The following is an 11,168-nucleotide window of genomic DNA, read 5'->3' on the forward strand; positions in this document are numbered from 1 at the left end:
AGTCCACAGGGTTCCAGAACTAAGGCTCAGTCAGTTTCCCAGGGCACAGTATTCCACAATCTAAACAGATGTCATGTTCCCAGGCCACAGTTTTCCAGAATCAGGCCTCAGTCATGTTCCCAGGCCGCAGGGATCCAGAATCAAACCTCAGTCATGTTGCCAGGCCATAGGGTACCACCATCAAACCTCAGTCATATTCCCAGGCCACAAGTTTCCAGAATCAAACCAATGTCATGTTCCCAGGACACAGGGTTCCAGAATCCACCGATGTCATGTTCCCAGTCCACAGGGTTCCAGAACCAAGGCTCAGTCAGGTTCCCAGGGCACAGTATTCCACAATCTATACTGATGGCATGTTCCCAGGGCACAGTTTTCCAGAATCACGTCTGAGTCATGTTCCCAGCCCACAGGGATCTAGAATCAAACCTCAGTCATCTTGCCATGCCATAGGGTACCACCATCAGCCCTCAGTCATATTCCCAGGACACATTTTTCAAGAATCACACCTAAGACATGTTCCCAGGCCACAGGGATCCAGAATCAAACCTCAGTCATGTTGCCAAGGCATAGGCTACCACCATCAAACCTCAGTCATATTCCCAGGCCACAGGTTTCCAGAATCAAACCGATTTCATGTTCCCAGGCAACAGGGTACCAGAATCCAAACCGATGTCATGTTCCCAGGCCACAGGATTCCACAATCTAACCTCAGTCATGTTCCCAGGCAAATGGCATCCAGAATCAAACCTCAGTCATATTCCCAGGGCAAAGGGTACCAGAATCCAAACCCATGTCATGTTCCCAGGCCACAGGATTCCACAATCTAACCTCAGTCATGTTCCCAGGCAAATGGCTTCCAGAATCAAACCTCAGTCATATTCCCAGGCCACAGGGTTCCAGAATCCACCGATGTCATGTTCCCAGGCCACAGGCTTCCAGAATCAATCCTCAGTGATGTTCCCAGGCTACAGGGTTCCAGAATAAAACCTCAGTCATGTTCCCAGTCCACAGGGTTCCAGAACCAAGGCTCAGTCAGGTTCCCAGGGCACAGTATTCCACAATCTAAACAGATGTCATGTTCCCAGGCCACAGTTTTCCAGAATCACGCCTCAGTCATGTTCCCAGGCCACAGGGAACCGGAATCAAACCTCAGTCATTTTGCCAGGCCATAGGGTACCACCATCAAACCTCAGTCATATTCCCAGGACACAGGGTTCCAGAATCCAACAGATGTCATGTTCCCAGGCCACAGGATTCCACAAGCAACACTCAGTCTTTTTCCCAGGACACAGGTTTCCAGAATCAACCCGATATCATGTTCCCTGACCACAGTCTTCCAGAATCAACCTCAGTTATGTTGCCAGGCCACAGGTATCCACCATCAAACCTCAGACATGTTCCCAGGCCACAGGGTACCAGAATAAAACCGTTCTCATGTTCCCAGGCCACAGGTTTCCAGAATCCACCGATGACATGTTCCCAGGCAACAGGGTTCAGGAATCAATCCTCAGTTAGGCTCCCAGGCTACAGGGTTCCAGAATAAAACCTCAGTCATGTTCCACGTCCACAGGGTTCAAGAATCAATCCTCAGTTAGGTTCCCAGGCTACAGGGTTCCAGAATAAACCCTCACTAAAGTTCCCGGTCCACAGGGTTCCAGAACCTAGGCTCAGTCAGGTTCCCAGGGCACAGTATTCCACAATCTAAACAGATGTCATGTTCCCAAACCACAGTTTTCCAGAATCTCGCCTCAGTCATGTTCCCAGGCCACAAGGATCCAGAATCAAACCTCAGTCATGTTGCCAGGCCATACGGTACCACCATTAAACCTCAGTCATATTCCCAGGCCACAGGCTTCCAGAATCAAACGGATTTCATGTTCCCAGGCAACAGGGTTCCAGAATCCAAACCGATGTCATGTTCCCAGGCCACAGGATTCCACAATCTAACCTCAGTCATGTTCCCAGGCCAATGGTTTCCAGAATCAAACCTCAGTCATATTCCCAGGCCACAGGGTTCCAGAATCCACCGATATCATATTCCCAGGCCACAGGGTTCCAGAATCAATCCTCAGTTATGTTCCCAGGTTACAGGATTCCAGAATAAAACCTCAGTCATGTTCCCAGTCCACAGGGTTCCAGAACCAAGGCTCAGTCAGGTTCCCAGGGCACAATATTCCACAATCTAAACAGATGTCATGTTCCCAGGCCACAGTTTTCCAGAATCACGCCTCAGTCAGGTTCCCAGGCCACTGGGATCCAGAATCAAACCTCAGTCATGTTGCCAGGCCGTAGGGTACCAGCATCAAACCTCAGTCATATTCCCAGGCCACAGGCTTCCAGAATCAAACAGATTTCATGTTCCCAGGCAACAGAGTTCCAGAATCCAAACCGATGTCATGTTCCCAGGCCTCAGGATTCCACAATCTAACCTCAGGCGTGTTCCCAGGCCAATGGTTTCCAGAATCAAACCTCAGTCATATTCCCAGGCCACAGGGTTCCAGAATCCACCGATATCATATTCCCAAGCCACAGGGTTCCAGAATCAATCCTCAGTTATGTTCCCAGATTACCGGATTCCAGAATAAAACCTCAGTCATGTTCCCAGTCCACAGGGTTCCAGAACCAAGGCTCAGTCAGGTTCCCAGGGCACAGTATTCCACAATCTAAACAGATGTCATGTTCCCAGGCCACAGTTTTCCAGAATCACGCCTCAGTCATGTAACCAGGCCACTGGGATCCAGAATCAAACCTCAGTCATGTTGCCAGGACGTAGGGTACCACCATCAAACCTCAGTCATATACCCAGGCCACAAGTTTCCAGAATCAAACCGATGTCATGTTCCTAGGCCACAGGGATCCAGAATCCACCAATGTCATGTTCCCAGTCCACAGGGTTCAAGAACCAAGGCTCAGTCTGGTTCCCAGGGCAAAGTATTCCACAATCTAAACAGATGTCCTGTTCCCAGGCCACAGTTTTCCAGAATCACGTCTGAGTCATGTTCTCAGCCCACAGGGATCCAAAATCAAACCTCAGTCATGTTGCCATGACATTGGGTACCACCATCAAACCTCAGTCATATTCCCAGGCCACAGGGTTCCAGAATCAATCCTCAGTTATGTTCCCAGGCTACAGGGTTCCAGAATAAAACCTCAGTCATGTTCCCAGTCCATAGGGTTCCAAAACCTAGGCTCAGTCAGGTTCACAGGGCACAGTGTTCCACAATCTAAACAGATGTCATGCTCCTAGGGCACATTTTTCCAGAATCACGCCTCAGTCATGTTTCCAGGCCACAGGGATCCAAAATCAAACCTCAGTCATGTTGCCAGGCCACAGCGTGCGACCATCAAACCTCAGTCATATTCCCAGGCCACAAGTTTCCAGAATCAAACCGATGTCATATTCCCAGGCCACAGGGTTCCAAAATCAAACCGATGTCGTGTTCCCAGGCCACAGGATTCCACAAGCAAACCTCAGTCGTGTTCCCAGGACACAGGTTTCCATAATCAACCCGATATCATGTTCCCTGGACACAGTCTTCCAGAATCAAACCTCAGTCATGTTGCCAGGCCACAGGTTTCCACCATCAAACCTCAGACATGTTCCCAGGCCACAGGGTTCCAGAATAAAACCGTTCTCATGTTCCCAGGACACAGGATTCCAGAATCCACCGATGACATGTTCCCAGGCAACAGGGTTCCAGAATCAATCCTCAGTTAGTTTCTCAGGCTACAGGGTTCCAGAATAAAACCTCAGTCATGTTCCAAGTCTACAGGGTTCGAGAATCAATCCTCAGTTAGGTTCCCAGGCTACAGGGTTCCAGAATAAAACCTCAGTAATGTTCCCAGTCCACAGGGTTCCAGAACCTGGGCTCAGTCAGGTTCCCAGGGCACAGTATTCCACAATCTAAACAGATGTCATGTTCCCAAGCCACAGTTTTCCAGAATCTCGCCTCAGTCATGTTCCCAGCCCACAGGGATCCAGAATCAAACCTCAGTCATGTTGCCAGGCCATAGGGTACCACCATCAAACCTCAGTCATATTCCCAGGCCACAGGCTTCCAGAATCAAACGGATCTCATGGTCCCAGGCAACAGCGTTCAAGAATCCTAACCGATGTCATGTTCCCAGGCCACAGGATTGCACAATCTAACCTCAGTCATGTTCCCAGGCCAATGGTTTCCAGAATCAAACCTCAGTCATATTCCCAGGCCACAGGATTGCAGAATCCACCGATGTCATTTTCCCAGGCCACAGGGATCCAGAATCAAACCTCAGTCATGTTGCCAGGCCATAGGGTACCACCATCAAACCTCAGTCATATTCCCAGGCCACAAGTTTCCAGAATCAAACCGATGTCATGTTCCCAGGCCACAGGGTTCCAGAATCCACCGATATCATGTTCCCAGTCCACAGGGTTCCAGAACCAAGGCTCAGTCAGGTTCCCAGGGCACAGTATTCCACAATCTAAACAGATGTCATGTTCCCAGGCCACAGTTTTCCAGAATCACGTCTGAGTGATGTTCTCAGCCCACAGGGATCCAGAATCAAACCTCAGTCATGTTGCCATGACATAGGGTACCACCATCAAACCTCAGTCACATTCCCAGGCCACATTTTTCAAGAATCACGCCTGAGTCATGTTCCAAGGCCACAGGGATCCAGAATCAAACCTCATTCATGTTACCAGGCCATAGGCTAGCACCATCAAACCTCAGTCATATTCCCAGGCCACAGTTTTCCAGAATCACGCCTAAGTCATGTAACCAGGCCACTGGGATCCAGAATCAAACCTCAGTCATGTTGCCAGGACGTAGGGTACCACCATCAAACCTCAGTCATATACCCAGGCCACAAGTTTCCAGAATCAAACCGATGTCATGTTCCTAGGCCACAGGGATCCAGAATCCACCAATGTCATGTTCCCAGTCCACAGGGTTCCAGAACCAAGGCTCAGTCTGGTTCCCAGGGCAAAGTATTCCACAATCTAAACAGATGTCCTGTTCCCAGGCCACAGTTTTCCAGAATCACGTCTGAGTCATGTTCTCAGCCCACAGGGATCCAAAATCAAACCTCAGTCATGTTGCCATGACATTGGGTACCACCATCAAACCTCAGTCATATTCCCAGGCCACAGGGTTCCAGAATCAATCCTCAGTTATGTTCCCAGGCTACAGGGTTCCAGAATAAAACCTCAGTCATGTTCCCAGTCCATAGGGTTCCAAAACCTAGGCTCAGTCAGGTTCACAGGGCACAGTGTTCCACAATCTAAACAGATGTCATGCTCCTAGGGCACAGTTTTCCAGAATCACGCCTCAGTCATGTTTCCAGGCCACAGGGATCCAAAATCAAACCTCAGTCATGTTGCCAGGCCACAGCGTGCGACCATCAAACCTCAGTCATATTCCCAGGCCACAAGTTTCCAGAATCAAACCGATGTCATATTCCCAGGCCACAGGGTTCCAGAATCAAACCGATGTCGTGTTCCCAGGATGCAGGATTCCACAAGCAAACCTCAGTCGTGTTCCCAGGACACAGGTTTCCAGAATCAACCCGATATCATGTTCCCTGGACACAGTCTTCCAGAATCAAACCTCAGTCATGTTGCCAGGCCACAGGTTTCCACCATCAAACCTCAGACATATTCCCAGGGCACAGGTTCCAGAATAAAACCGTTCTCATGTTCCCAGGCCACAGGGTTCCAGAATCCACCGATGACATGTTCCCAGGCAACAGGGTTCCAGAATCAATCCTCAGTTAGGTTCCCAGGCTACAGGGTTCCAGAATAAAACCTCAGTCATGTTCCAAGTCCACAGGTTTCCAGAATCAATCCTCAGTTAGGTTCCCAGGCTACAGGGTTCCTGAATAAAACCTCACTCATGTTCCCAGTCCACAGGGTTCCCGAACCTGGGCTCAGTCAGGTTCCCAGGACACAGTATTCCATAATCTAAACAGATGTCATGTTCCCAAGAAACAGTTTTCCAGAATCTCGCCTCAGTCATGTTCCCAGGCCCCAGGGATCCAGAATCAAACCTCAGTCATGTTGCCAGGTCATAGGGTACCACCATCAAACCTCAGTCATATTTCAAGGACACAGGCTACCAGAATCAAACGGATTTCATGTTCCCAGGCAACAGGGTTCCAGAATCCAAACCGATGTCATGTTCCCAGGACTCAGGGTTCCAGAATCAATCCTCAGTTATGTTCCCAGGCTACAGGGTTCCAGAATAAAACCGTTCTCATGTTCCCAGGCTACAGGGTTCCAGAATAAAACCTCAGTCATGTTCCCAGTCCACAGGGTTCCAGAACTAAGGCTCAGTCAGTTTCCCAGGGCACAGTATTCCACAATCTAAACAGATGTCATGTTCCCAGGCCACAGTTTTCCAGAATCAGGCCTCAGTCATGTTCCCAGGCCGCAGGGATCCAGAATCAAACCTCAGTCATGTTGCCAGGCCATAGGGTACCACCATCAAACCTCAGTCATATTCCCAGGCCACAAGTTTCCAGAATCAAACCAATGTCATGTTCCCAGGACACAGGGTTCCAGAATCCACCGATGTCATGTTCCCAGTCCACAGGGTTCCAGAACCAAGGCTCAGTCAGGTTCCCAGGGCACAGTATTCCACAATCTAAACTGATGGCATGTTCCCAGGGCACAGTTTTCCAGAATCACGTCTGAGTCATGTTCCCAGCCCACAGGGATCTAGAATCAAACCTCAGTCATCTTGCCATGCCATAGGGTACCACCATCAGCCCTCAGTCATATTCCCAGGACACATTTTTCAAGAATCACACCTAAGACATGTTCCCAGGCCACAGGGATCCAGAATCAAACCTCAGTCATGTTGCCAAGGCATAGGCTACCACCATCAAACCTCAGTCATATTCCCAGGCCACAGGTTTCCAGAATCAAACCGATTTCATGTTCCCAGGCAACAGGGTACCAGAATCCAAACCGATGTCATGTTCCCAGGCCACAGGATTCCACAATCTAACCTCAGTCATGTTCCCAGGCAAATGGCATCCAGAATCAAACCTCAGTCATATTCCCAGGGCAAAGGGTACCAGAATCCAAACCCATGTCATGTTCCCAGGCCACAGGATTCCACAATCTAACCTCAGTCATGTTCCCAGGCAAATGGCTTCCAGAATCAAACCTCAGTCATATTCCCAGGCCACAGGGTTCCAGAATCCACCGATGTCATGTTCCCAGGCCACAGGCTTCCAGAATCAATCCTCAGTGATGTTCCCAGGCTACAGGGTTCCAGAATAAAACCTCAGTCATGTTCCCAGTCCACAGGGTTCCAGAACCAAGGCTCAGTCAGGTTCCCAGGGCACAGTATTCCACAATCTAAACAGATGTCATGTTCCCAGGCCACAGTTTTCCAGAATCACGCCTCAGTCATGTTCCCAGGCCACAGGGAACCGGAATCAAACCTCAGTCATTTTGCCAGGCCATAGGGTACCACCATCAAACCTCAGTCATATTCCCAGGACACAGGGTTCCAGAATCCAACAGATGTCATGTTCCCAGGCCACAGGATTCCACAAGCAACACTCAGTCTTTTTCCCAGGACACAGGTTTCCAGAATCAACCCGATATCATGTTCCCTGACCACAGTCTTCCAGAATCAACCTCAGTTATGTTGCCAGGCCACAGGTATCCACCATCAAACCTCAGACATGTTCCCAGGCCACAGGGTTCCAGAATAAAACCGTTCTCATGTTCCCAGGCCACAGGTTTCCAGAATCCACCGATGACATGTTCCCAGGCAACAGGGTTCAGGAATCAATCCTCAGTTAGGCTCCCAGGCTACAGGGTTCCAGAATAAAACCTCAGTCATGTTCCACGTCCACAGGGTTCAAGAATCAATCCTCAGTTAGGTTCCCAGGCTACAGGGTTCCAGAATAAACCCTCACTAAAGTTCCCGGTCCACAGGGTTCCAGAACCTAGGCTCAGTCAGGTTCCCAGGGCACAGTATTCCACAATCTAAACAGATGTCATGTTCCCAAACCACAGTTTTCCAGAATCTCGCCTCAGTCATGTTCCCAGGCCACAAGGATCCAGAATCAAACCTCAGTCATGTTGCCAGGCCATACGGTACCACCATTAAACCTCAGTCATATTCCCAGGCCACAGGCTTCCAGAATCAAACGGATTTCATGTTCCCAGGCAACAGGGTTCCAGAATCCAAACCGATGTCATGTTCCCAGGCCACAGGATTCCACAATCTAACCTCAGTCATGTTCCCAGGCCAATGGTTTCCAGAATCAAACCTCAGTCATATTCCCAGGCCACAGGGTTCCAGAATCCACCGATATCATATTCCCAGGCCACAGGGTTCCAGAATCAATCCTCAGTTATGTTCCCAGGTTACAGGATTCCAGAATAAAACCTCAGTCATGTTCCCAGTCCACAGGGTTCCAGAACCAAGGCTCAGTCAGGTTCCCAGGGCACAATATTCCACAATCTAAACAGATGTCATGTTCCCAGGCCACAGTTTTCCAGAATCACGCCTCAGTCATGTTCCCAGGCCACTGGGATCCAGAATCAAACCTCAGTCATGTTGCCAGGCCGTAGGGTACCAGCATCAAACCTCAGTCATATTCCCAGGCCACAGGCTTCCAGAATCAAACAGATTTCATGTTCCCAGGCAACAGGGTTCCAGAATCCAAACCGATGTCATGTTCCCAGGCCTCAGGATTCCACAATCTAACCTCAGGCGTGTTCCCAGGCCAATGGTTTCCAGAATCAAACCTCAGTCATATTCCCAGGCCACAGGGTTCCAGAATCCACCGATATCATATTCCCAAGCCACAGGGTTCCAGAATCAATCCTCAGTTATGTTCCCAGATTACCGGATTCCAGAATAAAACCTCAGTCATGTTCCCAGTCCACAGGGTTCCAGAACCAAGGCTCAGTCAGGTTCCCAGGGCACAGTATTCCACAATCTAAACAGATGTCATGTTCCCAGGCCACAGTTTTCCAGAATCACGTCTGAGTGATGTTCTCAGCCCACAGGGATCCAGAATCAAACCTCAGTCATGTTGCCATGACATAGGGTACCACCATCAAACCTCAGTCACATTCCCAGGCCACATTTTTCAAGAATCACGCCTGAGTCATGTTCCAAGGCCACAGGGATCCAGAATCAAACCTCATTCATGTTACCAGGCCATAGGCTAGCACCATCAAACCTCAGTCATATTCCCAGGCCACAGTTTTCCAGAATCACGCCTAAGTCATGTAACCAGGCCACTGGGATCCAGAATCAAACCTCAGTCATGTTGCCAGGACGTAGGGTACCACCATCAAACCTCAGTCATATACCCAGGCCACAAGTTTCCAGAATCAAACCGATGTCATGTTCCTAGGCCACAGGGATCCAGAATCCACCAATGTCATGTTCCCAGTCCACAGGGTTCCAGAACCAAGGCTCAGTCTGGTTCCCAGGGCAAAGTATTCCACAATCTAAACAGATGTCCTGTTCCCAGGCCACAGTTTTCCAGAATCACGTCTGAGTCATGTTCTCAGCCCACAGGGATCCAAAATCAAACCTCAGTCATGTTGCCATGACATTGGGTACCACCATCAAACCTCAGTCATATTCCCAGGCCACAGGGTTCCAGAATCAATCCTCAGTTATGTTCCCAGGCTACAGGGTTCCAGAATAAAACCTCAGTCATGTTCCCAGTCCATAGGGTTCCAAAACCTAGGCTCAGTCAGGTTCACAGGGCACAGTGTTCCACAATCTAAACAGATGTCATGCTCCTAGGGCACAGTTTTCCAGAATCACGCCTCAGTCATGTTTCCAGGCCACAGGGATCCAAAATCAAACCTCAGTCATGTTGCCAGGCCACAGCGTGCGACCATCAAACCTCAGTCATATTCCCAGGCCACAAGTTTCCAGAATCAAACCGATGTCATATTCCCAGGCCACAGGGTTCCAGAATCAAACCGATGTCGTGTTCCCAGGACGCAGGATTCCACAAGCAAACCTCAGTCGTGTTCCCAGGACACAGGTTTCCAGAATCAACCCGATATCATGTTCCCTGGACACAGTCTTCCAGAATCAAACCTCAGTCATGTTGCCAGGCCACAGGTTTCCACCATCAAACCTCAGACATATTCCCAGGGCACAGGTTCCAGAATAAAACCGTTCTCATGTTCCCAGGCCACAGGGTTCCAGAATCCACCGATGACATGTTCCCAGGCAACAGGGTTCCAGAATCAATCCTCAGTTAGGTTCCCAGGCTACAGGGTTCCAGAATAAAACCTCAGTCATGTTCCAAGTCCACAGGTTTCCAGAATCAATCCTCAGTTAGGTTCCCAGGCTACAGGGTTCCTGAATAAAACCTCACTCATGTTCCCAGTCCACAGGGTTCCCGAACCTGGGCTCAGTCAGGTTCCCAGGACACAGTATTCCATAATCTAAACAGATGTCATGTTCCCAAGAAACAGTTTTCCAGAATCTCGCCTCAGTCATGTTCCCAGGCCCCAGGGATCCAGAATCAAACCTCAGTCATGTTGCCAGGTCATAGGGTACCACCATCAAACCTCAGTCATATTTCAAGGACACAGGCTACCAGAATCAAACGGATTTCATGTTCCCAGGCAACAGGGTTCCAGAATCCAAACCGATGTCATGTTCCCAGGACTCAGGGTTCCAGAATCAATCCTCAGTTATGTTCCCAGGCTACAGGGTTCCAGAATAAAACCGTTCTCATGTTCCCAGGCTACAGGGTTCCAGAATAAAACCTCAGTCATGTTCCCAGTCCACAGGGTTCCAGAACTAAGGCTCAGTCAGTTTCCCAGGGCACAGTATTCCACAATCTAAACAGATGTCATGTTCCCAGGCCACAGTTTTCCAGAATCAGGCCTCAGTCATGTTCCCAGGCCGCAGGGATCCAGAATCAAACCTCAGTCATGTTGCCAGGCCATAGGGTACCACCATCAAACCTCAGTCATATTCCCAGGCCACAAGTTTCCAGAATCAAACCAATGTCATGTTCCCAGGACACAGGGTTCCAGAATCCACCGATGTCATGTTCCCAGTCCACAGGGTTCCAGAACCAAGGCTCAGTCAGGTTCCCAGGGCACAGTATTCCACAATCTAAACTGATGGCATGTTCCCAGGGCACAGTTTTCCAGAATCACGTCTGAGTCATGT

This window comes from Eschrichtius robustus, chromosome 19, assembly GCF_028021215.1.
Source record: "Eschrichtius robustus isolate mEscRob2 chromosome 19, mEscRob2.pri, whole genome shotgun sequence".
In the NCBI taxonomy this organism is placed as follows: Eukaryota; Metazoa; Chordata; class Mammalia; order Artiodactyla; family Eschrichtiidae; genus Eschrichtius; species Eschrichtius robustus.